The 24,845-nt window shown below is 34.0% G+C and overlaps 1 protein-coding gene and 1 long non-coding RNA gene across 5 annotated transcripts in view; one reads left to right on the forward strand and one right to left on the reverse strand.

The window, feature by feature from the left end:
* LOC126055992 (cardioacceleratory peptide receptor) overlaps positions 1–23,877 on the reverse strand; it is a 125,729-nt gene extending 101,852 nt beyond the window's left edge. For both annotated transcript variants that reach the window (XM_064034441.1, XM_064034442.1), the window contains exon 1: positions 23,585–23,877. The gene's annotated coding sequence lies outside the window, so the exon portion shown is untranslated. The remainder of the gene's footprint in view (positions 1–23,584) is intronic.
* Positions 17,598–18,532, forward strand: LOC135116856 (uncharacterized). 3 transcript variants are annotated; one of them, XR_010276429.1, is made up of 3 exons: positions 17,598–17,848; positions 18,040–18,233; positions 18,395–18,532. It is a non-coding gene; the product is annotated as an uncharacterized LOC135116856 (long non-coding RNA). The 3 variants fall into 3 exon arrangements; XR_010276430.1 differs by having other exon boundaries at positions 17,619–17,729; XR_010276428.1 differs by lacking the exon at positions 17,598–17,848 and having other exon boundaries at positions 17,948–18,233.
* Positions 23,878–24,845: the final 968 nt, after the last annotated feature.

Genomic DNA, 24,845 nt, shown 5'->3' on the forward strand with positions numbered 1-24,845 from the left:
GACAAACAAAGTTACTTTCTTATAATTGAACTTTATATATAGCTTCAGCTCGCGTAGTTTCACCCACCTCCCATGGAAACTACATACTCCTTGGACCCAGCCAGTACATAGCCTACATAGCTTACCTCAATAAATGAGCTATCTAACAAACAAATATATTTTCAAATCGGTTTAATAACTTCTGAAATCAGAGCACACAAACAATAACCTACATTGGTTTTTATGTTCCCAGGAAAATTACAAGATCCGTGAGTTTCAAAACCTAGGAAAATCCATTCAATATTATCCGGTTCTCAAACGGCCTAAGATTCCGTCCCCCATTTATATTCGACAAGTCCTTAAGTTGCATCAATGAGTCAAGGACAGATATCCTCGACAGAAGGACTTCCGAAGGGCAGTTAAGGATTACGCGGAATCAAACCGATTAAGCTCCCAAGGTCAAGGTCAAATTGGTATTTCTTTAATTAAGAGAAACTAATATGGGGTTATTCCATTTCGGCTATGAAATGTTTTGGTTTGATATCGGAATTTTGTGTTGAAGGGCAGAATCTAATGATGGTTTTATATCATGCAATTTGGGTGAGGTATTTTTATTAATGCTGACTTTATTGATAGTTACTCTGTTAAAGATTTTCTATTAAAAGTCTCATAGAAGCAGCTATCGGTCAAGGCGCAATAATAATTTATCGTCCCGTTTGGGCCACGTGGACAAGATTGATTTGCGCGAATTGACGAATAAGTACTAAGTAGTACACATTACCTACATACAAATATAAGGCCCAAACTTTAAAATAAAAAAGATACCGCATAAATAACCCCTCTGCTTAAAACTCCAGTTACAGTGGGGTTGTCTCAAAACTAAGTATTACAATAAATTGTTACTTACAAAGCAAGTCTCCTTCGTTTCCAGATTACAAGAAACAAGTAACTTTAAACCCCGTTCCCTTTAATTGCAAGGCAAATAAACAACATCTATTAATAGCATTATTATGTATGCCATTTTATTTCTGTCTACGAAATTGGGATTAATTTAAAAGCGTCCTACCATTACGTAGGAACGCTCAATTTTAAATGGTCAAATGAGGTTGTTGTTCCAAACTTTACCGTTACGAGAGCCAATTAAGCGATGTTACATAAAGTTCTGATTTGTCGTTACGTTTTAGATAGGTATGGTGCCTAAAAAATAAGTTAACAATCTGTTTTGTTCTAAAATAGGAAGTTTTAGAGCCCAATAAAAACAGGGCTAATTCTGGAAAACTTCGTAAATTTAACGTGACTCTGTAAACACAACCTAAATAATCTATTTTTTTTCTAAGCTTAATATTTTTAATGAAAGATAAATGTAAAAAAAAAACTTTTCTAAGACTTGTTTTCAATTAATTTAAGACTAGAAAAAAAATATTATGCTCAAAATATAATTAGTGAAACCCAAGAATATTTTTAATTGGAATAACTGGAAGGACACCTTTCACGTTAGAAAATTACCTTAATTTTCTTAATTATAATTTGTTTCAATTCTCCAAAGCAGGATAACTTATTAAAAGTTTAAATTATTTGTCGTTTTAATTCATACGTACACGTGTAATAGATATAATAAAACATACAGCTTTTAATGTTATTTTTTATAGCGAGAATACAAATAAAAAAGATTAATAAATAAAGACTTATACGAAGACAAAAGGTAACAAACGGACTAACGGCCATTCCCAATAATCTTTCTGTTACTTTCCTTAAATGAGCACGTAAATGTCGGTCGTGCGCCTGATCTCTCTCCGGTCGTATCGGATTGCCGTCCCATCGGGTTATGAGAGTGAAGGAATAGTGCACCTGTGTCTGCGCAAATGCTCGTGCACTTTAATATGACCTGTGCAGCTGGCTGATCTCCTTAAATGAGAACAGTCGCCGTGGCCGAAATCGGCCGTGGACGCCCCATTATTTTCCTCACCAGAGATAGGAATTTGACTTGTATGAGGCTAGTGTCAAAATTATATCTTGAGTAATCAAATCAGTAGATAGATAGAATATAGGAACAGCCGTATTGTGTACATAATCTATTCAAAGTGAGGAAGTACTGATTTGAAATGTGTTTTTGATTGATTGCCATTTAATCAATCTGGAGCGTTCCAAGTAATTAACCCGTGCCTCACCCTTAGAAGTTTCTAAGATTGGAATAATATTATGAAAATACTGCCGCTGCTTCCATTCGTCTCTTGAATCTAATTAATTTTATTTTAAGAACAATTTATAATCAATAAAGTTAAGACTTAACTTTCTAATTGAAGCGTAGTGTAAGATTATCACACCCTTATTATTTTTCAAGGCCTTTCTTAATTCTTAATGGGAAATAAACTTTGGAAAATTGGTTAAAATAGGAATATTTTACTTAAAGCCTTAAAAAACTTTGAAAATTAGTAAAAATGGGAAGACTAAACTCTATGGCAATTTTATCACAAAAAAGGGATCACAAATTATGGTTCAACTATGTAGAACCTTATAACAGTGAAAATAGAAAATTGGACCCAAAACTTGACGCACTTTTAAATTGCCAACAAAATGGATCTTTTGTTGCGGCATGAATAGCACAAATTGTGTTAAAAGTATAGCCTGTTATATTTTCCCATTCTCTACTAGAAATTTTTACAAAGGCATTACAAAAGATAGGGCCAATACTTTACAAAAACCTATTGTCATACGGTGGTATGAGCGTCAAGGCACATATGATAACAATGACTAGCAATTTTATATCCCTTTTGAATCTGGCTTTCATCAAAACGAATCATTTACAATTTATTAGTAGCGTAACTGCTTTCTCCAGAAATAACAGACTAATAATTGGCCCTTTTTGAAATATGTACGTACTTATATTTTGGGATTTGACCAATAAGCATTTATTTCTTACGTATTTTTAAACTTTTCCACCTTTGTTCTATGAGAAAAATCCCCTAGTCTGAAAGTTACTTCAAAAATCTATCGCCCGTTAACAAAACTACTCGTTTCTTGTTTATTATTGTGGCATTAGCGAAGTCCTACGTTTATTGCTTAAATAATAAAAGTCACACCAAAGAGTTTGAAAGTGTTTACCTCATTCAAAAGAGGTTGCGTCCTATTCTTGTCCTGTTGCCCAATATTACCTCTTTTCAAGCCAAATGTTTACAAAACGCCAGATGTAAATAATGAAACATTTTTAATGTTATTAAACAAGTTTATATTGCAAACAGGAAATCTTTTTCAAGTTTACGATTCAACGAATAATCCCGAAGCAAGAATTCCTTTCCTGAGGGAACCATTTTTCATAACATTTTGAAAGCAATTTGAAAATGTTGTGAGGAACCGGTGAAACGGGTCATATGGCGGGTAGAATTTGTAGAAAATGTATTGTATTTTCTGTTTGTAGTAGATGTACCTCAAAAATATGAGTAGATTGCTTGTATGTATCAACTTCAGTGGAACACGGAATGTTATTTTGAAACTTAGGTAAAAAGACAGATAAAAGATATAGGTTATGCAATTTATTCGATGTTTTGAAGAAAAAAACAAATGTTATAAATAAGAATCATTTAAAAAAACTTTTCGTTTGTGCCTACGGACGGACATCTTGTGTTTATCAAGCGAAAAGTTCCCAAACAAAAATTCTTACCAATTAAAAAATGACTAAGCATTACAAACAAAAAAATCTTCATAAAGTTTCGACGCGAATAGCACAGTGGTAAACAAACAAATGAATGGCAGAAACAAAAACAAAACAGTAGCGTATCATCCGTTAGTTGTAAAAGTCAGTAAGGCGAATTAGGTCATTGCGGTTCATGGAGTAAGGAAAGATGAGAGATGCCATAATGCAGGTAGGTCAGGGGCCATCTTCTAGGTCAAATTTGAACGGTGATCATGGCCAAAGCGATCAGTGACGAGAGAACTAACAAGGTGTAAGGGTGCTTTGAGACATTTGTCATCGATTTTTGGTATTACAAAAAATGGTAATGGTCCAAAGAAGACGTATAATTAAATATAATTCTTAAGTCTTTCTTCATCGTACTACTAACATTCTATGGACAACTAGTCTGAAATAAATGATTATTATATTATAATGGCGAAAACAGTAACGTTCCTCGCCCCCGTTCGCCCACATTTTGACGCGCTACGTTCTTAGGCGATTTTCCGTTATGGCACCTCCGCTAGTTATTTAGTTCATGTTGCGGTCGTTTCATACGAGAGGTCAAACATTACTTATGCGCAGTTATGAGCTGGACCCGCTATGGTATTGGGCTTTGGTATTTTTTTTGCGGAGAAAAGGGCCAGCAATGTTGTTAAGGGTTAATGTGTTACGAAGGTTGGCTTGCTTCTATGACTATTTGATAAGACGGTTAGGTTTAAAAAAAAGTTACACTTTGTTTTAGGTAACTTATAAATTATTTTTATTATGTATTTACGATTGGTCACTTTGAAAAATAAACTCAAATCCAAACTTTTTGTTCATCTGAATTTTTTTCGTCATGTGGGACCACAGTGCGATTCATACAATTCAGATGTATGTTAGGTACATTGATGTTAGCATTGCATCAATTTCATGAAACCCACAGAGTTTGATAGCGTACAAAAATAGGAAATTGCAAACGGAACGATTTTTTTACAAATTCTAGCTATGGTTGAAGTGTTTTTTATATGAAATCGTTTTCAAAAACGGCCCACTCAAATGCAAACTAACAGATTTACCTAAATAGGAAGCTATAACATTTTTCCAGATTTTATTAATATTTTTGCATTGTACAGTCGACCAAAAATAATTGGAACCACTTCCAAAATATTCAAAGCTGAATTAAAATGCATTCCACGACCTCTCCTAAAACGATCAAAAACATGCGTGTCCGTCCATTTAATGTAAAAGTAAGTAAAACCCCCCACATTTCACTTATCCCCGCTTAAAATCCTTCTGTCAATGACCCAAAACTTATATCGCTGGGATGTCATTGGGGATGTCATTAAACGGGAGTTGTGACGTCACAGTTGTGTTTCACGATGCGAACGTGATCAGTAGGTATGTGGCACGACCTTTGCTTAGTTCGGGAACTGGGGTTTACGATAATCGATTTGCATTATTACTTATCGATAAGTGTAACCTGCGGGTCATGTGTTGAAGTTTTCTTATCACAAAAGGTTTTGTTGAATATAATACATGACATACAATAGATAACTAAAATTAAAATATAAATAGGGGTTGTTCTTACGTTGCATAATCAATATATATATTATGCTGCACAAGCTTTGCTCAATCCAAGAATCATAATTCACGATAATCGATTCAGATTATCGATATAAACGTAAGGATTGGTGAGGTCGTTTTAAGTTTAGATTGGGTCATGTGTCGAACTTTTATTTACTTTTTTTGGAGAAAGTTACTGACTGAATTAAAGTTGAAAAATAAGTAATGTATCGAGCTTTCGTGCAAGAAAAGTTTATTTTTTATTTGGTATTGATACCTAAAGATTAATTATATCCAAAATTTTCAAATCGAAGGATTGAATTGAATAACATAAAGTAATGAAATTTATTTTAAACGATGATACGCTAATTACGTAAAAACGCTGTGTAAACACAGCGTTTTTACGCTATAATACAGTTGGCTGCAAAATTAAGTGAAAACAAAATAACATTTCCCTAAGCAAAACATTAAGTAAAGAATGTAAACATAGAACAATTCTATTCAAAATTAGACGACACTATAAAAAGACCTACAGAATCACGTCTCTAAAAATAACAAAAACAAAACAAGAACTTCTAAAAATACACACAATAGTGACAGATTCGAACTGAACACAACATCCCTGTTGACACATTGAAGAATAATCGAATGAAATGTAAACAATAACAGAACAAAAGGGGGCTGAACGAATGAATGAGTGAACGAATGTACGAATTAACGCGGCCAATGGTTCGTGAAACAGGAACGTTCTAGTGTACGTGCGTTGTCGTGCCCGAAACTATGGCGAAAAATGAATACGGACGCTTCAATGGCTTTTGTCCCATTTTTGAGAATTATCCTGTTTGTTTGTGTGTACACAGATTGACAAACACACAAAGGTTATGTACTCTATACTCTACTTCACTGTGGTTCACAGTTGTGCTGTGAGATTTGACGTTAGGTAGAAATGTGTCAATTTCTTTTATTAAACTGTTCATGAGTTGTACAATGTACAGTTGCGAACTAATATTTCTGAACGCACACCTATTATTATTTTTTAAAATTCTTGTTTCTTTGACTGTTCCGGAATTCTTGTGGAAAATCTTCTATTACTTACCAAGTTTGCGCGTGAAAGTCTTATAACTTCATTCACCAAAGATAACGAACCTGCTGCCTACTTATTGAGATCCAATCAATATAATCAATTTACGACCCTTGCGGGTTGAGTAAATCTGAGTGATTGTCAATTGAGACCAGTTTGATGAAATCTCTCCTACCTCGAGGCAATGGACCCAGTATATAAGGTATTTAACGATTCAAGTTGTAGGAGTAGAATCCCTAATATGTGCGAATCGAGAATTCATGGAATATATTACTTGGGACACTACTTTGTGAATAAACTCAATTTGGTAACGATTAGTTTTTAACTAGCCGTTTGCCCGCGTTATCACCCGCGGCCCGTGGAAACTACTGCCCGTACAGGGATAAAATATAGCCTCGGGAAGTGTGTAGATTTCCAACAGTTAAAGAATTGTTCAAATCGTTTCAAAAGCTTTAAAGCCTTTAGGGTACAAACAACCAAAAAATATTCTCTGTAAGTTTCGTATTTTGTTTTGGTTTAAAAAACTAGCAAGAATTGTACGCACATTATTGCAGGAGAAGGGGAATATAATAATAAAATATAGAAAACAATACACTATCAAAGATGTCAGACAAATCGACTGACATAAATTGTTGATTCAGTGGTCGTACAAAAGATAATTTTGCGGAAAGTGATAGATGGCTTGTATCACAATTGAATGAAATAAATTCACGGTTTTTTATAAATGTCAGAAACTGTCTATTTTTCATATCCCTGTGACACTTTTAGTGCTTATACGTTATCAACTACTATCAGAAGTAGATAAATTATAACTTATTTTTTAGAAGTTATACTAGATGTAAGGTAACCTCTATATTTTATTGTTATTAGCCCCTTCTGTTCTGCTAAACACAGATCTCATTTAGAGTTACAAGGATGTTTTATAATATTGAAACTCATAAGTTTTATATAGAAAGAATAATAATATAATTTAACAACCTTCATCTAAAATGAGCTGCATGTATCGTTTTAAACCTCTGCCTTTAAATCGATAAAAATAATAGTTTTTCAAAATAAAAATAAAATATTATATGTATATGTTCGACTGAATAGGTATAAAAAAACAATTTTTTAACAGCTATAATATTTCAATGGTAAAATAACAGTACAAAACTTGTATAGCGTCAAAAAGAAAATACCAACACATTTTCTTATAATTCAGAAAGCCTAAATTGAATGTCAGCTATAAAAGCCTTGACACATAAGTAATTTATATATCACCAAGAAAGCCTAGAATTCTAGATCTGTCATAATAGTTTCGTCTGAAATGTAAGTACTACATTAACATTCTATTAATGGTATTTATCTAGACGTCTTAAATGTAGTAGTAAATGCTTCTTGGAAGCTTAAAGAAAAACCTTTGGAAAAATATAGAACTTAGTTTATGTGTAAATACGAAATGTTTGTTGCTTATGAATAACTAACACAGGTCTGCTATAAATAACTACGTGGTAAAGGAAAATTCTTTTCACAACTGTCCTCTTACAAGAACTTGAACACACGTATCTACCTATTCAATATTAAAGATTCACTAGGGCACTACTATATACTATATCTTTAACATTCGAAGTTATAAAAAAACTCTGCATTCAAAACTCTTTCCACTTTCCACTTCCGACATTTGAAACTTGAAAGAGAAAATTTTCCATTTTACAAATCAGACTACAGAGCATCACATGACAAGATCCAGGAAGGTTCTAGATCCCAGCTATAATTCCCAGATAAATAGTGCCAAAATAAGTAGCAGCTAATCTTATGGGAACGTGTTCACATGATCTGATGGACTGACAGACGAAAAACAATGAACTCATTGATAAGATCATTTGGCAACATTTACTTGTAAGATTTATGTGGTATGTGTTTCTGATCTTATTTGTTCTTAGATTATTTGACACGAGGAATGACGTATACGATGTACGAACTTGACTTTCTATGTACAATGTGATGATATAGATACTGTCATATATCTTACAGACTGATCTTGATGACTGACTGATACAGTATGACTGGAAAAATGTTGTGAGATGACGTTGCCGAACTCAATAAAAAATGGGGCAAGGGTAGAAGCATGATGATGATAGGTACATGAAAGTACCTACTGGACTAATAGTGACTTTATATAATAATAATGACTTTGAATATAAGTCAAATACATCATTGCATCATATTTGTTAGATTTTCAAAAATTGCACTCCTTTATGATCTTACTATATTCATGTATTTTAACTTTACATAAACACTCATACCTATATATTTTTTGTAACTACAACTTAACATAACTATTTTATAATATTTTTCTCGCAATACTACGCAAAATGTTTTTCCTTATACCCATGGGTAATATGCGTACCCATAATAAAGAAATTGAATCCTCCAATAGTGGGACTAAAGGCTCGTTTACACCAGCTGCGTCCGTCCATATGTGTGAACTCGTAACGTAAATATTCCTACAAAACGACTCGCATGCAACGTGGGTTTTAACTACAGTAAAAAATATGTAATCAATGTGTTATATATTTTTTTTGTTCATAGCTATGGTTTATCACACATTTTAAACTACTGCAACTATAATATTTATTTATTTTATTTAATTTTTTTTAAATGACTGACCTAAAGTAAAACAAAGTAATAAAATTTTAAGTATTTTTTTCTGAACTAAACACCTGGTTCAGGTAAAATGTTGTATAAAAAACACAGTGTGTTCCAAAGCAACAAACGCCATTTCACATCAAAAATGAAATACACAATAAAATATTCACAGGGCCCTACAAAGTTGTCGCCGAGCGATATATCCTTACTTGATAATGTTATCGCGTCGCAAACTTGAATTATTACTTAAGTTACACTTAAAGACATAAGTTTTTGAAATATTCATTCAACAGTTGATATGAACTTTACACGGAGGAAGGAAAGATAGCGGAGATGCCTTCCTTGTAGGTCAAGAAACGTACGCTAGTACTCGTGCCACTAGACCTTATTTTTTAATGACGTCAAAGATCATCAAATGACCCCTCCCGCTATGGGTTAGCAGCAGTGAGGGAGTGTCAGACTCTTACTGACTAAAAACCATCGTGTTCCGTCGTAAGCCTTCTATGTACTAGGGCCGCGGTAACTCTTTCGAACAATCCCGCAGGTGTCACTAGACCTAAGGAGGGGTTCGGGTTCCTTATCAAATCTGACAGTTCCTTGTCAAAGATAAGTCTTTATTGATTGGTGATTTGCTTTTAAATAAGACGTTTGAGTACGGAGCTAGTAACGTTTCTCGTCTTCAGAACACCCGCATTTTGGAGCGCTACTTTCTTAGGAAATTTTGCGTTATGACATATCCGCTGGTCATTTTATTCTCTATGGTACAAACAAACAAAACAGTTAATACTTTATGATACAAAAGTGAAAAGTCAACAGCTTGCTGTTATTTATTAAGTCACAAAGTTCTGCAGTTCATTCTTGTACAACTAAATGTTGTATTTGATTTATTGAACTAATAAACAAATGAAGATATTAAAACTTAGTATCTATTTGAAACAATAGGTTGTGTCCAACCACGAGTTGACTTGAGTTTAGGTTTTATACGTATACAAAAACACTTTTTTTGGTCTATCAATATATAGATTTTATATTTAGTCTATAAACGAATTAGTAATTACGGCTGTACCATGGACGAATAATTCTAAAATCAACCATCAACAACCTATAGTATAAAGCTCGTATGTTATCGTATGACCGAAAGCATACTATTTTAACAAGAAAAACTTTAAAATGAAGACTGCTTTTAAACTCATTTTTAAAGCAATTAAAGAGGTCGTGAATTTAAATAAAAACTTATCAAAATGCTAATATTAACTGGGGTAGAAACTCATTCTAGAATAACTACTTAGGTACTAAAGGTGATTTTTAATAGTATCTACGTGTTTAAAATGTAACTCAACACTTTTATATCAAATGACACAGTTTTTCAAAATATACTTAAGTAACTCTCAATACTTAGTAACATAATTTTTCAAAAGATACAAAGTTTGGTATGATTAAATTACCATTTTCGTAGTACAGAGTTCCAAGTGGCATTCGATATGAGCATTCAAATAGATATTTACAATACTAAAATGTATGTCAGTATAACGTTTGCCAATGTTTTTCACTTCCAAGCTTCCCTTCCACTACGTATTGAAATACAAGAAAATATTAAATTGAATGAACTAGGTTACTCACACCTACTTTTTTTTAACGACGTCAAAATCATCAAATTACCCCTCCCGCTGTGGGTTAGAAGCGGTGAGGGATTGTCAGACTCTTACTGACTAAAAACCGTTGTGTTCTGTCGTAGGCCTTTTATGTACCAAGGCCGTGGTAACTCTTTCGAACAATCCCGCAGCTCCGGGACTCGCAGCTATGGGAGTTGCAAAATTAAATTAAAATTAAATTTTGCTTTTGATGCACAACTCCCATCAATTTCGTAATAGTTGGTACCAAGTACATTAGAAAAAGAACTTGACATAACAAAACAAAAGAAACCTATGTAGGTACCCACGACACCGCGACACTTTTCAATGATTTACAACAGTCTCTTGAGACGTCAATTACGACCCATTGAGAGAACTTCCTCGTTCTTCGTACACACAACTTTACGATCAATTTAAACAAATCTAAAACAATTTCAAGTCATGTGAGATAATAAAATGTGTGTTTCGGAGGGCACGATAAGGAACTGTAGGTCCCGGCTGTCATTTAAACATCTTTGGCAGTCGTTCCGGTTAGTGAGAAGCCGGTAAGTAAGTCTGAGAACCAGTCTTACCTAGAAGTATTGGGTTGCCCGGGTAAATGGGCTGACGAGGTCGGATAGACAGTCGCCCCTTGTAAAACACTGGTACTCAGCTACCGGTTAGGCTGGAAGACGTCCCCAATATAGTTGGGAAAAGGCTAGCCAGATGATGTGATATATAAAATACTGTGGGATGAGTGTTCCGTGGATCAAATTGCATTTAGTCCGTACATATAAGGGTAGCAGATATTCGAAATATGAATTTCAGTTTTAATGTTTGTCTGTCAGCACAACCACTTTGTTAGGAATTAATTTAGAAATTATATAGTTGAGCAATAAATTCGGGTCAGACATCTTGCGCAATGCCTGTTTTATCTAAAAGAGTGATCTAGAATAGTTCTTATAGTAAACTAGCTTCCTCCAGCGGCTTCATTCGTGTCCGTGGGAACAAACCAGCGCACCCGGATAATAAATTATTTCTTGATAAATGGTAAGTACATCTAATAGTGAAAAACCTAAGATTAGCGCGTTCAAACAAACTCTTGAATTTGTTTAGGATTGTTAGTGTAGATGTAATATGTACTTCCAGCTACATATGTACCTATGACTTTCATATAAATAATTCGGGTACACATTCATTCATTTAATAATACCAAGGCTACACCTAGTCACAAAGGTAGAAACAGGAAAGAAACGCGATGGATTACGCGAACGACAATATTACTGGAAATAATGTTACTTGTGAGATTATGTCAGATAGCGGACGGAATAGGTATGGACAATGACCACAAATAAAATTGGCATAAGGGCTGGAAGATGATGAACTGACGACTAAGCAAAAACCTTTGATTAAGATTCACTCGAAGATGCTCATGAGTTTACAAAAGCTTCAATGACAATGCAGATTTTAACAAAAAAATATTTTAAAATTCACTTCAGTCAAAAATCATACTTCACATCAAAGAGGTCACGGGTTACGATAAAGTATTAACCAATCAAAACATCAGGACCCCATTTCACCTCCGATCGAATCACATTCCTTCTGCAAAACGAATCGTACTGCATATAAATTGTAATCAAAATTAATTATACGAAGATACGTGCAGGTTTATGCTAATGCAATTTGGGATTTCTTTATGCATGCCAGTACGCAATTGCCGTGTTGATTATCGAGATTGAGTTCTTAAAAGATCGTTTTGTTTAAGAGATCGTAATTTTAAATCTCGAGGCTTGAGTACTTGGAGGACTTAACGAACAGGAGATGCCGTTGCCATGCCTTCTCCTTTGATAGAAGAGTAATCTGTGATAGTCTATCATGTATATCACTGATAGAGGTGTGAGCTCATCTCGTACTCGTACGTACATACATGGGCGCATCGACGTTTATGCATGTGATTAGAAATGAGGGATTGCAAAATTGCATGAGTTAGCTTATCCAATCAATGGTCCGCTTCATAAATTCACACGAAGAGAGCGGTATGAGAGGAATTGCAACGGATGTCAAGCGTGCCTCCAACTCTGAAGTGATGACCACGACCATTCTGTTAAGACTGTGACGATGAAGAAGAAGAACTACCACTATTTATTGCGTCTTCTCTCCACCCGTGCGTTTGTTGGAAGACTTTTTCACATTGTGTTCTAGGCGGTTCCTGATGGTTAAGTAATCTAAGCATGAACAGCCAATTATCATAATCGATTTATTTCATCGCGATATTATTAATATTGTGCCTACTTGTTTCGAGTACTACCTAATCTTTGAAATTCTAATATAAGTTGAAGTAGATGGGAGTTGGGAGTTGCTGTACCGGTTTTATCAGTAGGCTAACGACTATCACAGTACATTGTCTATTTAGTTATGTAATGGCACTTGATATTCGTTACTGGTGTAGCTAAATCTGTGAGAAGGTCTATTCAGAGAAATATGCAAAAATAGGAGCCTATAGAAATTACATTAAATATATCCGGGGATGACTTGAAGTCCAATACATACATACTGAAATACATCGTTAGACAAGTATGTGAGTCAACATTTTTTGTAACAAACATTTTATGTAGTCATAAGTTTCAAAATAATGAGTTCGTTAAAGGATAGACTTAAGTATTATTGCGCTTCCGCGCTAGCGGATTTTCCGCGCGTAGCAAAACCGAGCAATGTCACTCAGTTTTAAACGTCAATCGTAGTTCGTAGTATCGTAGTTGTCAATTGTTTGCTGTATAGTCTGACCGTGTTTTGGTGTTGTTGACAATTCTGTCAATCAGTACCAAAAAATGCTGTTTTCCCTTGAAGATTGATAGCTTTCAACTGCACAAAGCATTGGGTACCTCTATATATACCTCTGTCGCTCATATGCGCGTGACACCGCCCGCATGATCCGAGCATTTGTCGCAAATAGTCCCGCTATTATTGAAGCGGTACCACGGAATGAAAAAATATGAGCGGAGATACCATAATACAGGTAGGTCAGGCGCGTTCTTCTAGGTCAAATTCGTGCGGTGGTCTTCACCAAAACGACAAGTAAATTAATGGGGCGTTTGGGTTTTTTGAGACATTATTGTCAACAATTTTTGTTATTACAAAAAAAAATCTGGTCCAAAGAAGTTATAAGGGCGAAAACCGGGGGCTCATCCGTATTTTGGCGCTACTTTCTTAGGCGATTTTTCATTATGGCACCTCCGCTAGTCATTTTGTTCCACATGAGCGGTACTCTTTTGTTTTTTCCATGGATTTGATAAATCAATGGGTGCACTTTCGGCGTTTCTGTTATCTACCGATGCCATCAACGTTATCATGTTTTGCGTAGTTCCCACCTACGGGAGCTTGTTACTAACTGTGTTGGCTGTTACTAGTCACGTAATATGTATACTTAATGTGTTTAGAACATGGTAAATATCACTTGATGTTAATTAATACGTCTACATAGTAACATAATAAAGCTGGAGTTTGTTTGAACGCGCTAATCGCAGATGCTACTGGACCGGTTTGGAGAATTATTTCAGCGTTAGATTCTCCATTTATGTAGGCAGGCTGCCCGGCTGTAGGCTATACTTTTTATTCAGGTGTGCGGAGTAGTTCCCATGAGCAAAGGGTGAAACCACACTTGGAAGCTAGGTTTTAACACGCTTTGATAAGGTCGACTATATAACGGAGTCTAATGTAACTGATTTAACCATCTTTTAAGGATCGTAACATAATGAAAATTGGCAGCTATGTATGTTGTTGCTTGGTATGTAGTTATTATGACCAAACAATAATCTGGTACTTTCGAACTGATGAAGCCAGGAGATATGAACTGGAATTTCATGATGGGACATGGTATCATACCTGTTTTTGGACTTACAAGAGTTATGTCATAAACTTTGACCACGATTAAGTTTTAAGGCCTAATGATGAAGCCGGATTTTTTGGTTTTTACGTTCATTTATATAAACGTGTTTTCTAGTGATTTTTAACTATTAATTTATGAATCATTCTTGTTAGGCAGTTTGTTTGATAAATTGATACTAATCTTGATAATGTTTTATTACTTGTTTAACAGGTTAAACTAAACAAGTTATTCGATTTTTTTATTTTATCCTCTTATTTTTGCTAACCTTTGTCACCTTGCTAATTGTCAATGACAAACATCATAATAATCCTTCGTACATTCGCAACATCTAGATTTTGGAGACCAGTTCCAAAAATACATAACCTTGAGCAATTAAACCAACTGGAGCCGTCATAAGCACGAATCTCCATGCAAATAATCTGCTAATTTATCCTTGGAAAGCGAGGCAGCACATGGTGATCGCTCACTCATACATCATACATTTTCGATCACATCAACTACCTACCTAACACACATAATAACATTGTCATAGCATAAGCATACAGTTAACGCATTATTTATTTTTATTTCTAGCCTATAATGTCCCACTGCTGGACACTGATGGCCTCCCCATCCTGCTTCCACACTTCCCGATCTTTCGACCCAGTCTCGACAGTAGGCGTCGACACATACTAATATGAGTGGTACTTTTGTACCTCTGGCAGAAGAAAGAAGGCATGGCATATCCAGTAAGTTAAATGCTCTCACTTATCTACTCACCTTATACGCAGGTACAAAACAACACCATTTCAAAGTAAAACAAGGTTTATGAACAATAATAATGAAGAATAAGGAAAAATTCACGACAACTTCGCCCTGACCAGATTGCCTAATGTAGTGAGACCGCTACATTTTAAAAGTAATGGACCCAAAGTGAGATTGTTGTCGACATAATTAATATGAAATAACTTCCCTTTTATATTTTGTACCTAAAAGTTTTCGCGTTCTTCGTAAAATTCTGGAGGTTTGTTGAATGTTTTGAGTTTTATTTAGCTTTTAAGGTGAGATAAGTGCCAGATTCTGTTTGTTTATATTTGTCCTGACATAGACCTTTCTGTATAATGTATCTATGCTCACAAATAAATACATTGAATTGAATTGCTGTTTCCCCACGATTTCTCTCGAGTCCTGAGGAACCTACTGCCCGTACCCGGACAAAACATTAGCCTATGTTACTAGGGAATCCTCTGGCTCTCAAACCATGAAAGCCATTAATTTATGTACAATCAAACAAACAAAATGTTTGCTCTATAATACATATATTACTATGGAAATATAGATTTATAATATAAGTACTTACAGAAATATAGATTACTTAAGATGAAAGGAAAGCTAACCCTAGACCAAGTTCCATATGAAATTTTTTGTATATTTGGGGACTAAATTACCCCTTTTACTTCAGCCTATTTTCGTAGGCCTTGTCAAAACTAGCCTTTCATTACCCAACAAGTTATGTTTCAGGTCCGTTCATAATATTGGATATCTATTAATGTTTATTTCTATTTCTGTTTATCCGTAACTAACTGATTAAGTATTCATGAAATTTTGATGGAACTATCGAGTTGTTGGTATGTCACTGATGATTTGAAAATAGAGGTAAGTATCTAAATACATATTACCTGTTATAGGCCTTTTACAAAAGAGAATTTTACAAAAAAAAGCTTATGGGGTTAACTAATTTTATATATTATTGAAACATTAAATATACATAAAGAAGGAGAACCTCCTTTTTGGGAAATTGGTCAAAATACAAGTTTGACACAGAAGTTTTTTACAGAAGTTCAATCTTAGACTTTTCTTCAAAACGCTAAGCGCCAAGGCATTGATAAACAAAATTAGACAAAAAATCTAGTAAGTAATAAAATTATCATGTATGTCTCATCGTATATTTATGTCAGATATCTTGAACAAGGGCAATGTGTCACTAATATGATAAATATTTCTTGAGTACCTAATATATGACTAAGCCCTCAGTACGTTTACTATATTTCCTTAGATTTTGAAACTTGGTAATTTTGATAGCTATATTCAGTAGTCAACACTGTTTGATAAGTTTGACAATTTAATTATTATTTGTACGAGAAATTGCTCTGATAATGGTATAACTAAAAATAGACCGGCCGATAGTCAATCAACAGTCATGACTAGGGTTGCCATGCTATGCTAAAAAGGAGGTACCTATTTTAAAAAGGTGTTATATTTCACTATGTAGATAATATTAGCAATTAGATATTCTTACATAATATCAAAGGTATGTTATAATAATTTTAAACATGGTATTTCCATATGAAAAAAAAAAGTTAAAAAAAGAATTGCTTACGAAACTTCTTAATTTTTTCTACAAAAACTTGGAAACCCTTTATACTCGATTCATAACGGACAACAATAAATAATCGATATATGTAGCACTAGTGCTATCAATTTGTAAACATCACTCATAATATATTTTACATACAAAAGGATATTTATGTATCCTCATACTTGTTTTTATAAATGAGAAAATAAGAGTTACAATATGAAACACTCGGGGATCGCCCCGGATGCTCTCGGGGACAACTCCGGATGCGCTCTATATGTATGTACATATTTACGTATAAACCCCGATACATACCTAGACGATTCCCATGTATCACTCTATCTATTGGTAAAGACCGCATGGAAATCGGTGTACCAGTTTTTGAGTTATCGTGAACATACGGACAGACGCGGTGCAACACTGTTTATTATATTATATAGTGAAGATAATTTTATGAATGGTTGGTTCATGGTTAAAAAACAGTTGGTCAATCAACTTTGTGAAGTCAATCTTTGCTTGCTGGGGTCAGTAAATGGATTGAAATGGGTTTCTTTTGCACACCTTCCTTTTATGAGAACGTAAAGGCGTCAGCGCTGAGCCTGTCTTGTCCTCAAGTCTAATGGATTGCCATAATACCATGAAACCCTTAGAGTACCCGCATACTACAAACTAAACAGTCGGTCGACAATTGACACTATACTTGGCAATTTTCTTTTAAAGGAAATCTTTCTCCTATCAAAGTTTTCAGTCGGTCTGATACTGGCCATTTATTGCTGTTATATGCGTACTACCATTCATCTTCATACTGATTTATGAGCTCAAACAAACTATCGGCCGACTAAAAGCTTTCAGTGTGCGAGTAGGTAATCTTATGCCCGTTTTCACCAACAACCTCTTACCGTTTCCCTATCTAAATGCTACTTTTAGTAAGGATCCCTCCCAATTTGACACCTACCTAAATTCATTTTCACCACACTTGTACATGGATCCCTTAAGTAAGTGACAGATTACTAGTTCTACAAACGATAATGCAAAGTCGATATTTTATCGATAAAATGATTTTTCTGTACTTCTTAAGAAATAAACGTCTATCGAGTATATATTACTAAAGCCTGTGAGTTTTTTTTCTTGTGATGTTATTTTAATTTAACTTAAACTACATTACGCTATGTTTTATGCAATAAAACAGTAAAGAGGTTTTCTACAGGTGAATTTTTACCTATGTCATTCGCGCGTTTGTCAAATTGACTGATGTGTATGTGTACATAGAGTGAGGTTAATTTTGGGTTTATTATTGTTGAATAGATAAGTTTATTTTGGCAGAGAAGAGAAAACGAGGATAAACCTTTCTTGCAGAAGAAAAAGACAAGCTAGTGAAATTGCTGACGTCTCATAGAGACACAATATTAAACAAAAAACGGATGGGACCACGAACGAAGCCAAAAACAAAGCTTGGATCCAGTCACAAATAGTTTTAATGCGACAGGAACCCTTTACAGGTAAATGTGAATAATATCTGTGTATAATAATATAGTGTATTAAGATATTGCCGTACAACTGTGTTCCTTGTTTTACTGTCGGCTTCATTGTATTTTTGTTCTCCATGAGTTGATGGATTTAAGTATGGGGTTAAAATTATAGATTTACTATATTTATTTAGTTTCAGGTGGTGCGAGAAATTGGAAAGACGTGTAAAAACATGCTGCGCCCAGCCCACCTCAAATTGAATTGGTGCAGGAGGATGATGATAATGTTTGGTACATCATATGAGGACTAATATTAAAATATTTGTTTACTATCTTTGTTTTAATTTACATAATTTATTATGTTCAATGTTAGCCTACTTCTTACCTCCAGAGGGTATCCCCTATCACCTAGGAGATAGGCTCCGCCATATTCACCATTTTCGAATCTTTGGTATGTACTGCAGTTTTGGTATTTAAGGCCTATTCAAACCTGAGCGATATTCGCTGCCGCTGTGGGTAGAGGTAGATACCGCGCCGGTTTCGCTCAGGTATTTAGTATCAAGTATAGTTACCGGCACGGATACTGAGCTCTCGGCGGAAGAGTGGGGATCGCTTTGCGCACTGTACACAAGGCAATAAACCAATAAATGGCTTCTGCGCAGGTGAAGGTCATGGCTCAATATCCGTGCCGATAACTATACCGCGGCTAGAGCGACCTGAGCGATATCCACTGCCGCTGTGGGTAGAAGTACATACCGCGCGGCAGCAGCGGCATGCATCCTGAACATCAACAGTAATATTAACGCATACCCACTGGGTTTTCTCTGTCGCAGGTGGTAGCGAATACCGCTTAGGTCTGAACAGTCATATTACCGCATACCCACGGGGTTTTCTCTGCCGTAGACGGTAGCGAATACCGCTTAGGTCTGAATAGGCCTATAGTTGTCCCGGCCACCGCGAAACTACATCAGTGATTACCAGATTTGCATCTGTTATGGTCTGTATATTTATGGACATGCAGGACTTCCTATTTTTGAATAATTCAGCGACATCACGACCTAGCAAGTGCATTCATAGCAAGTGATAACCTATAATCTTATAAAAAAGTCATGATCATCGTACTTTTTTCTCAGACATCTGCTCTTTCACGTAAGATAGGTACGTGGTCTTCTAATGATTATTATTTTACATATCCACAACCTCCACAGCTTCTAAACTTTCTAAAAGTTTACGTTTCATTTTTTTTTTGCTTTTTAAACATGGTATTTTTGGTGTTACATAACATATAAAGGTACATTTCACTATCCATCGCCAGAAACGGTTCAAAATATGTTTGTATTCTGTAATGATAATGATAGGAGTTGTTTAAGCAGGCATCAATCGGGCTCCCAAGTTTAAGTGAAATTTTTAGGTTAAAATTGACACCTAGGCTTTGGTGAAAATGAAATTCTTATTAAGTGTTCCGTAAATGCTCCCTAAATTTAGGTATTCGTTGGTGAAAACGGGCATTAGACTGCGAGAGTGAAGGAATAGAAAGTGCACTTGTGAGATATAACTCGGGTAGCTGAAGAGACATTTTCTACGAAGTTCCCACAAGAAATTGAAAAGAGATGTTCTTCCTTAATTTTCATAGCAGAAAACATTCTCAAGATTGCATAAAAATTGCGTACTTACAAGTTTAAGTACGTAATATTATGCATATCAAGAGGTGAGCGCGCGTATGATGCAAATATCTATCAAAGTTACCTACACATAAGTTTACTCTCAGCGACTGCGATATCAAAATCCGATAAGTCTATATTTTTAAATCGGTTTATAAACATAGGTATATTTTGCTACTGTTTTGGGTCCAAACGAAAACACATCATCTGCCCTGGAGCTACCCACTTTATTTTAGGGTTTCATTAAAAAGGTGATCTTTTACAAACTTCATATGTATAAATTAATATATAGTGCTAGATCTATAAATTCATATTATAAAGCTAGAAAGTTTATTAGTTTGCTTGAACGCGTTAATTTCAGAAACCACTAGATTGATAAAAAAAAAATCAGTGTTATACATAGCCCATATACCTACTAAGGAGTACTGTAGGCTACTTTTCATATGGGCGTGTGCGAAACTTATCCTACGGGACATGGGCGGTACTACTAACAAACGAATTGTATTAAAACTATCTCAAATACGTACGAAGATGTTAACGAAGTTTAAACAAAAAATAAAAATGTACCAATTACTTATATTCTTTATTCGGTATTAACATAAGTAAAATAAGATTTACCCAAACCATACAAATACCACAATCTCTCCAGTCGCGTGATATTTACACATAAAAAGCTAAAAATAAAACTCATTCATTTATTACGTAGCTTATCGATTTATTACATAAATTACCAAATAACAGTCGTTTATCACTCGTAAAGTCACAAGTCACTATTAAATGTAATCGCCAATTCAGATTGTGAAGTTGTGATATATAAAAATAACTTATTTCAAAGATACAAAATATTTTAAGACTAGCTTCCGCCCGCGGCTTCGCCCGCGTTTGTTACTGCCTTTTTTATCGTCCCACTGCTGGGCACAGGCCTCCTCTCACACGGAGAAGGATTGAGCATTAATCACCACACTTGCTCAATGCGGGTTGGTGATTTCAGACTACATAGTCCAGGTTTCCTTCGCCCGCGTTGTGTTCGGTTATATCGCGTTTCCAAGAGAATTCTTCAAAAGTCCGAGATAAAAACTATCCTATGTTCTTTCTCAAGGTCAACTCTATCCCTAATTTTATTAAAATCAGTTCAGTGGTTTAGACGTGAAAGCGTAACAGACAGATATACTTTCGCATTTATAATTTAGTAGGGATTATTTCAATTTAATAACACTGATTACTGAACGGTGCACTAAGGTTTGAACATTCGACAACGCTGTCATGAAAATTGAATACCTACTGTATATTATTTTTTAAAATGGAATCGTGTGAAGGAAAATGTGTTATTTTTCAGTTTCGAACTTATAACTTCTTGATTTGTTTTTTACTTTCCTAACATCAATAAAGTTCCAGATCCATTTGGGTATTGATTGTATACACTAAGGTTTTATATAAGAACAATTAAAAAAAATACAGGAACTTGAAATTCGTCAAAAATCTTAGAAAAAAAAACAAAAACATATAATGCAGAAAGGCCATCATTCCTATTACTATTATTACCGAATAAATGAAAATAAAAGTAGCTAAATAAAATTAATATTGCCAATTTCAGTAACAAATCCTTTTCATTAATTTCCAATAGTCCGTATTATTGTTGTAACAACAGCAAATAATTGACTAATTATATCCATTGATGTTGCTCGCTCAACCGTAAGTATTGACCGTCAATTGTTTGTCATTTTGCCCAAATAAGCAATTATTTCATTGAAAATACTGACTGTGCCTTTCTTTATGCAGTATTTTTTTTTCTAGAAATGCTTTTTATTTTATTTTCTATGAAAATTGCAGTAATATTTTACAAATTCAAAAAATATTTCAATCATTTAACTTCACGAAAAAAATACGCTAGAGTATGCATTATGTAAAAATCACACATTCTTATCTCCTCAATAATATTTTCGTATTTAATGCATTTCCACCAAAACACGAATCAATACAATTCATTTTCCACCGTTTATCACGTAATAGCTTCAAGATAAAATATTACAGGAGTATGGAGTATAATAAATTTCTTCTATGAATAAAACACAGACAGACTAAACCTAAGAAAATAAATAGACACATAAACACTTCAATTCCTTGTTTACTTACCTATTGAAATCCGAGCGAACACGGATTTTGTTAAGACAAACTATTTCCATACAACATTTATTACAGGATTTAAATTTTCTACGTCATTCATTTCCAATGGATTTTTCCGATTTTCACAGCATGATTTTCAAATAATTCGTTACAGCTATAGTTAGTTCATTCAAATAGCGAGTTTTCTTTATTAATTTCATGAAAATACTATTCATAAAGTGACAAAATACAGTGAACAGTTAACCAACATAAAAATACGGAATATTAGAATCTCAACATGTTTAAGTTTCACGCCCATTGTGATCTTTGCAAAAAACTTGGAAGGCTCTCGTAACATACTTTTGCCGTCTTTTAGGAATTAGGGAATATTAATTTAAATAAAACATCACAAAGTAAATGAAAAATGCATACTTAGGTAACTATTTGAAAATCCCGAAACTGAGTTCTTTCAATTTTTTTTCGCACATAAGTAGGTGTCCAAGGAAACGAAAATAGTCATAGTTGAAGTAGTCTTAACACAGTAAAAGAAAAACGCATAAGTACCCACTGGGGTTTGAATCAGCAACACGTATAATACCAGGTTTTACTCCACTTCCAAAAGTCTAAAGGTTTTCATTTTCCGTAGCTATTGCAAAACGTCAAAGCTAAGTGAACGTTTTCCACTAAATTCTAATGGTTGAAGCATAAGTAATCCCTAAGCTTTTTTTTTTATAATAGGTAACTGTACAAGTTCTTCTCAATATTAGCATAAGAGTTCTAATATTCGTGTTGTATTGTTTTAAATAAAAAAATATTATTTTAAAAAACATTTTTTAATATTTCAGTGACTGCAGTACTTAATTGGTCCCAAAATTATTTCTCTAATACGTAGTACCTATTTCAGTGATGAATAGATTAAATATTTCGTTTCAACTATGCGCATTCGAACTTAATTCAAAATTCAACTACCAATAAAACAAATTATATGAAACACAATAACAAAGTATCGTAACTAACAATTCCAATAATTATGACAATATGGCATAAGTTCTGCAAACTAGGTAACAAGAATGTGCCAAAGAGCGAATGAACTTAATACTTAGTGAAACTTCGCCCTAATTTATTAAGGAAACTCATAGTCATAACTTAGCATGAAAACACGAATAAATAAGAATTAAATGAAATAATCGTAAATAAAAGGATATTACTTATTTATTAACCTGTAAATGTAAAAGTCATTTTATGTGCGATACGACGACGTGTAAAATGAATTTATTTTTAAATCAAAACTTTTTTGATGTTTACTCCTTGGAAACAATGTAAACGTTCATAATTTTATCAAAGAGAATTCTTTTTTGAAACTGATTAAGTTTTAAAAATGTTGTGTTACATAATTTTCGTTGTCGTAAACTTTTAATTATTTGCAGAAAGCTATAAAATATTTTAAAATAAATGGAACTGGCTTAATATATTACCCATTCTTACTAAGTGCATTTTAAAATTGCTTCATATTAAAAACAACAACTTTATAATTCAAGGAGTTCAGGTAACATAAATCGATCATAAAAGTGTAAATTGCAACGTTCTTTGTAAATTAAAGACTTAATTATAATTACTTACAGTTTGCCGCCTTGACTCCAAAATTGTTGATACACAGCTTCAAACGAACATTGTCAGTACAAACTCATTAATAAACAAACAAATAATAGTTTTAAAACTTCACACGTCAGAAAAAAAAATGCAAAAACTCCAGAAAATTAAAAACAAATATCCAAAAAGTTTCTATCGATTTTAAGTCACGTCGCTTTGGAACATTTTTACAATTTGAAAATATTTTATTTTTTTTGAAAAGTTGCCGAGCGCGGGAACTCGCGTAACGGGCGGGCGCGTTCGTTCGCAGCCGCTGTTAGTCGACAAGTGAAATGTACGAGGAACGCTCCGGGTTCGTCACTTTATCAAACGCTATCCCATTTTTTTTTTTGCGACGGCGTGTCATTCAAATTAAGGAAGACTACACTTACACTTACTTTGAATGACCATTTCGAAATAAGAATTATAACTGTACAAAATATTTGCAAATTCAAATTGCTTTCAGTGACCGTAAACAGGTTAAGTGTCGGTACGTCAACATTCTTTCATAAATAAGATTGCATTTCCTTTACCTACCGCGAAGATTTTTCTTTTACGTTTATTTTCGCGTGCACACAAAGAATCTCAAAACTGAGAATTCTCCGTGGGATTTAATTAAACGGGGCAGTTTTAAGACGATGTTTATTTTCATTCATTTATTCTAATAGAATTCATGGCGTTTTGCTATTACCTGTGTTCTTTTAATTCTGTGTTCTTGATCTGTGTTTGTTGAATTTTGTTTTGATCGTAAAATATTACTTGTTATTGTTACTTTGTGTGAGTTTATTTCTTTCATTGATGCGCTTTTTAACACAACATTTATTAAAGCTTTCGGAAATGGATTTTTACATTTAATTATATGCAAAAGTTTACTTATAAATAAACTTTTAGTCACATGATGAAGTAAATTACGTCTAATAATATTGCTAATTAATTGTCTGAACGTGACTTCGCATCCCATCGGAACAGTATTAATTACTTAAGAAAAGGTAACACAAGAAATAAGTCATTACGTGTGGAATTTATCAAGTTTGATTGGGTAAACTTCCTCCTTTTGCCATTTGGGACACCACGTTTCATGTCGCGAGACTAACGGCTAAAGGTGATACAACACTTACCAAATATCTTCATCCTGTGTCACTTTTTTATACAAAAAAGTTTTTTTTTATACAAAAAAGTTTTTTTTTATACAAAAACGTTTTTTTTATTTCGTATCTCTTACTGTCCGCGATGTAAAACTTTCAGACATTTG

This window comes from Helicoverpa armigera, chromosome 4 (genome assembly GCF_030705265.1).
Source record: "Helicoverpa armigera isolate CAAS_96S chromosome 4, ASM3070526v1, whole genome shotgun sequence".
NCBI lineage: Eukaryota > Metazoa > Arthropoda > Insecta > Lepidoptera > Noctuidae > Helicoverpa > Helicoverpa armigera.